The sequence below is a fragment of the Theobroma umbraticum genome, unplaced genomic scaffold, assembly GCF_002168275.2.
Source record: "Theobroma umbraticum cultivar Fairchild unplaced genomic scaffold, ASM216827v3 scaffold_95.0, whole genome shotgun sequence".
Lineage (NCBI taxonomy): Eukaryota > Viridiplantae > Streptophyta > Magnoliopsida > Malvales > Malvaceae > Theobroma > Theobroma umbraticum.
Window position 1 is genome coordinate 8,338,005 of NW_018397257.1, and position 5,796 is coordinate 8,343,800.

The 5,796-nt window shown below is 35.9% G+C and overlaps 1 pseudogene across 1 annotated transcript in view; it reads left to right on the forward strand.

The window, feature by feature from the left end:
• LOC110413003 (uncharacterized) overlaps positions 1-3,477 on the forward strand; it is a 6,126-nt pseudogene extending 2,649 nt beyond the window's left edge. Inside the window, exons 5-11 of the transcript XR_016350994.1 lie at positions 10-74; positions 219-329; positions 679-809; positions 899-967; positions 1,772-1,843; positions 2,178-2,250; positions 3,418-3,477. The product of XR_016350994.1 is annotated as an uncharacterized LOC110413003 (transcript). The remainder of the gene's footprint in view (positions 1-9; positions 75-218; positions 330-678; positions 810-898; positions 968-1,771; positions 1,844-2,177; positions 2,251-3,417) is intronic.
• Positions 3,478-5,796: the final 2,319 nt, after the last annotated feature.

A 5,796-nucleotide genomic window follows, 5' to 3' on the forward strand; every position in this document is an offset into this window, starting at 1 on the left:
TTAGTGCAGGAACTCTTGCTGAAACAGGACAAAGAGATTTCTTGACATTTGTCATTAACAGTGACATGAGTGTTGTAGGTGTTATCATCGAAACACCATGCTAAACTCGTGTTGCCTGACACATCATTTTTGTTTGCAACACATTTCGCTTGTTAAGTTGTCATTTGAAGGGGGTACATCTCATGCAAAGTTCTTTTCTTCTCATCTTAGATTAAAAGATTCCTTCAAGTTTTGGTTCTGTTTATCTAATAGTATTCATTAAGATTGAAATGGCTTTGTCTATTGTCAGGGGACTGCTGCAACAATATGTGCAGTCATTGTTCAATGAGGTGCTGATATAAATGAGCTCAATCTTAATTTCTCTTCTTCTTCTTCTTTTATTTTTTCTGTTTGGTGATATCTTTTGTGATATGGGTCCCCTTTGGCTCAAATTTGCTATCTATGCCAGGGGCTTTTGGTATAAGAACTGCCATTTGATCTTTAATCAGATGTCTCTAAACGTGTATAGTTAAAATTTTATGCATAATATTTTATTTTAGAATTGTTTCTTCTATATTGTTTTCATTCTGTTTGGATTGTAGCTTCCATTACACAGATATGCACTTGTTCAAGCATTTCTGGCATTTTTGTAGTAACTTAGTATTGAATCTGTGTGGATTCCCATGTTGTTCTTTGCAGGGGATCATAAATGATCAGTTTTTTCATATTCAGCATTTGAAAATGGTTGGAAGAGCTGATCATTTTGTGCAGTTGATCAATACGTACTGCCTCGATGTGGAAACCATTTTATCACAACTTGAAAGCTACATGTATCTTTGTTCATGGACCTAAAATATTTGTACTGAAAAATCTAATTTTCTTTTATTTGGATTATCTTAATGGGTCTACGTATTTGCAGTGATCTCCCTAATGTTGATTTTTCTAACTTGGCTGCTCTGGCTACAGAAGTAGGGGAGAGAAGCTCCTGGTAATGTTGACCTTAATTTTCATTAAGTTCATTGGATAATCTCACTGATTTAGTTCATTTCATATTGAATGGTTTTTGGGAGGAAAATTTGATTGAAAGTTTCATCCTGATGGTGCTTGTCTTTAAAAAATCAAAGGACTAAATGAGTTCTGCATCGTATGCTATGTAACAGTATTACAATCCACGTTGGACTTGAAATAGTGTGTTCTTATTTAAAAAAAAAAAGCACATGCATTTATAGGTCAAGGCATGTGTTTTAGGCATGGGTTTGCCAAGGTTCTAGGTATTGTGAAGATGCACAACCAACACAATGGTAGAATCAACCCCCACCCCTTCCTTTTTTCCCTTTTTTTTTGTTCTCATCTCCTGTGTGTAAAATGAACAAAGCATGCATATCTCCCCTGAAATAGGATGTTGAATTAAATAGAAGCATCCGAATATGCCAAAGGAAAATTCAAATGATGACTTCCAGACAAGAATATATAGCTAGCATGGGGTTTTCTTACGTAATGAGATACTTCATTAGACTACATGGTTGGGAGACCAGTTGGCAGAGAGAGAAACAGGAAAGTGATTAAAAGATCAGCAGTTTGTTATCATAAGAATCTTGTGATGCTTCATTTTATGCCACTTTAGCTTTTTAAGAAAAATAGTTATCTCTAAAATAATACTTATATTGTATTCTTATGAAAATTTATGTTATGATATTGTTATGTAGTTTAGTCTTAATCTATCCAACCATCATTTACTGATTACTGATTGGATAGTTCTAACCCCCTACTTGCACAAAATTTATTTAAACAGTATTGGTGCTGAGCATGTGAGACTCGCATGCTTGGATCTTACGCGGGCTTGTGATCAGATGCAAAAGCAGAAGTATGAAACTTTCTTGTATGCACTTTTTTATTAGTATTTTATCTACTTATGTTGCCATGTCAGAATATTTTCATATGTATTCATCAATCGTGGGCTGTAACCATGGTTTTACTTTTATTGCATAGCCAATCTTATTAAGTGAAGCAGAAGGTTTTCTCACACATCCATTAACCTACCAAGTTCATTCAGTTCTTAACCCTGTATGATCTATTTATGTTTTAAAGATTGTTTTTTATTCCCCATTTTTTCTATCTTCTTTTCTATTCAAACTTGTGTCATGTGTTTCTATAACATGCCTTTCCGTTTTTTCGTATTGAAAACATCCTTGTTTCAGCATCCGTCAGGCCTTGAGTTGGACAAAGAATGAATTCGCTCGTACCCGTAACAAGTTGCAGGTCCTTGTCCAGGTATAGACTCACATTTAATTCATGTGATAGTTATATGAATTAGTAAGGACATTATAATATCTTAGGTAATAAAATTAAACCATGCCAAAATGTAGCATAAGTTCAAAGCCAATAGAGCTGTTTTGTAATCTCTTGTGTCATTGTGGTAATGCCTTTGTCTTCTAAATGGCTGCTTTTACCATGGGGAATTCCTCCTGGGATGGAATATCACTGATAAAGATTTGAGCCATAACTTGATCATGGAAGCTGTTGATTACAGCATTTACTGCTTCATAGATGCTGAACAAATATTTTAGTGATTTTAGTCGTTATTTCTTTGACAATCAAATTGCTGCTTTATTTTGCTACTTTGTAAATTTTCTCAGGAAATTCTATTCTAAACTTTTTCTTTTCTTGAGGCCGCTCTGCCTACAGTGGGGCACAGTCTTTGTAAATCTAAACAAAGGAAAAGAAAACTTATTTTGAGTAACTACCAGGATTCTTGAGAAAAGATGCAAATACTTTATTAATTGTAGGGAATTTGGATCCCTAGCTTTCTTGATAAGCTTCAGTGGTCAATGAATGTACCAAAATGTAGCAATACTAACGAAACTGGTATAATTATTTCCAAGTGTGTTAATCTCTTAGCAAATTATGTCCTGTAAGTAGTGAAGCACACCTGTTATTTCTTTCTCTGATTTCCCATCTTTAATTATTGTTTGTCCCCATATAATGACATTAAATTGGGTGAACTAATTTATTGATGCTAATAAATTTCTTAGAAGGACATAGATTCCTGTATTTATTTATTCCTTCTGACACTTGATGTTATTGAAGATTTTATTCTTAGGAAAGCTGTTACGTTTTAGACTCAGGTATCCACAAAGAGTAATAGGTGACTAGTTAGATATCATATGAACTTATGGATTAACTGTAAAATATTGATTATTAGAGGCTCATCATATCATATTGAGTGTGCATGGCTAAAAAATTACATGGCTTATCAATATCATATAGCCTTGACATTTGAACTTAATTCAGCATATTTATGAGACTACTACATGAAAAGTTTGTTTATGAGATTTATAGCCGTATAATAATTGTCTGGCATTGATTGAAGACTATCGAACTCCTTTTCTCTTTTATAGTGGTTGTTAAATCTTTCTGCCTTGGCTGCATCAAATGCAGATGGAGCGGAGGATTATGAGGCTCGAAGCAAAACAGCAAAAATAGAATGCTATCAAGTAGTATTCCTGAATGTGTCACGAATCCTAGTGATTTCCTTGGGAAAGTGGTACTATTTACTAAACTACAACAAACAATCTAATAGTAACAATTTTATATTTCTCATTTAAAATAGTAATCAGTTTACAATTCTAGCACCTGCTGGTTCATGTATTTGGTCTGCTGTTTATACTTAAAACACTACTAAGGAGCAAATGCTTCAATCAATTGCTTGTCCTGAAAGAGCAAATGTGTATATTTTTCTAAACATGGATATATTTTCCTATTGGCATCATGACAACTTTTCCTGATAAACATACCATTTTAATCTTTTTCACAAATAACTTCATCATTAAACTCCCTGTCATTGCCGCCAGAAAAATACCAGTAAAACTTGCATCCTTCATAGTAAACTGATATGTTTTGATGCATGGTATTTTATTATATTTTATTTTTCTTGCCATATTCTATGGCCTCTAATGATGCATGTAATGTCACTTCATCCAAGCAAACATTCTTTTTCCGCCTTTTCGTTTAGCCGATGTTGCAGGCTATTTTGATTCTTTATTATACGATTAGAGTGAGAAACTTGTATAAATGTCTTGGGTTATTGTTGGTATAAAATTGAGGCAGGAGATTCCAAGGAGATTTATTTAACCAGAGAACACTTTTTCATGAACTTTCATTCTAGCCTAATACTTGTAAGCTAAAACAGACATGATAGTTTGCACCGTGGTAAGAGAAATGAGGAAGATGGCAGAAGAAAGTGATATGAATGACAATGGCCTGCTAAAATAAGTTAGCATCATAGTTGCCTAGTTGCTGCTATAGTAGGCTTCGACTTCTCTGATCTGCTTGGAGAGATAACAATGCCTAATATTAAAGTCGATATTTTTCCCAAGGTGGTTGAAGAAATTAGCCACATACTGGTCGTCTTGGGAAAATCTTGTGATGATTCCATCCGAACAGAGAAATGCAGCATCTCTAGGTTGGTTGATGAGGCAATTCATGAAAGACACATAATCTGTGAAGTATTTGGAGCTATTTTCTAGACATTGCTCCAGGGCAACACAGTTGATAAGGACAGTGCTGGTTAAGTAGCTGATAGTAATGGATGTGATCTCAAGCACCCCATATCTGAAATCAACTTCCAGGAAGCTATAAGATTTTTTAGGATTGAATTTTATTCCTGATGGCCTAAGCTGAGTGACACACTATATAGACTGATCTGATGGACGATATTCTTGTTGAACCGGATAACTCGCAACTGGTTTTGGTGGCAGGATACTCAAGCGGAGCAGATCAAGAAAATGCTTGGCATTCAAGTCCTCACCCTTGTTAATCGATTCCCAACGATTTGGAAAAACAAGGTTGAAAACATACAGGGCCATTGTTGGTTTCCTATTTCATGACCATGGGACCCTGTAAACAATGAGTCGAGAACAAAGAGAGGAAGTTGGTTCTCCAGTTTAAGTAGGTCCTTAATCAGAACAGGGATCAGCCATGGCCTTGTGAATATGGAGTCATCATCGTCAAATACATCTCCAGCGCTACCAAGATGACATAAGACTTCAATTAGAAAGCAACCATCGAGTAGCATTATTTCCAAGAAGTCAAGCATTGACATGATGGCTACTTCTGAGTGACATTCTCCAGTTTTCTCCTCCAGTGCCCTTAAAACTTCAAGATAGTCCCTTAATTCCATTCCAAAGCCCCTAGTTCTTGAGAGAAATTTTTCAAGAAAGGACCACTTATGCTCTTCAAACTCCAGTAAATGTTCATGTCCACGATGGTAACGGCCTGTCGATACAAGCTCAGGCTGTTGCGCATTGTCATTGACTCCCACAAGCTTATGAGGAATTCTGAAGATTGAATTTGATAAATTCCTTCTTCCCCTTTGTCTTGCTACTCCACGCCTTTCTGAGAGACTGCACAAAATAAGAGTTAATGAGTAATCCATTGTAGTTTCAGTTCTATTTTAGTTTCATCTATCTCAGTATCCTCTTCCCAGTAGCTTTCACTTGCTTCGGTGGTTTCATACTTTATTGTCACACATGCTTGACCTCTGTTAGCCCCTCTTTTCTTCTCTTCTAGTTGGTCAGAACTTGCCCCATTTTGTAAAATCCTTCTTGGTTGAGCACTCCAGGCACCTTTTTTAGTTTCACCAGTTTCAATGGCACGGTGCCCTGTATCCCCGTCTTGTTGCCGGTCAGACGCAGGTGAAGGAGAGTAACACCTGGCATGATCAAAGGGAAGGAAACTTAAAGGAAATAGATCAAGTAGATGCTTCCCCTCGAAATTTCTGCTCTTATTAATGGTTTCTAAGGCCGTTGGAAAGGATAG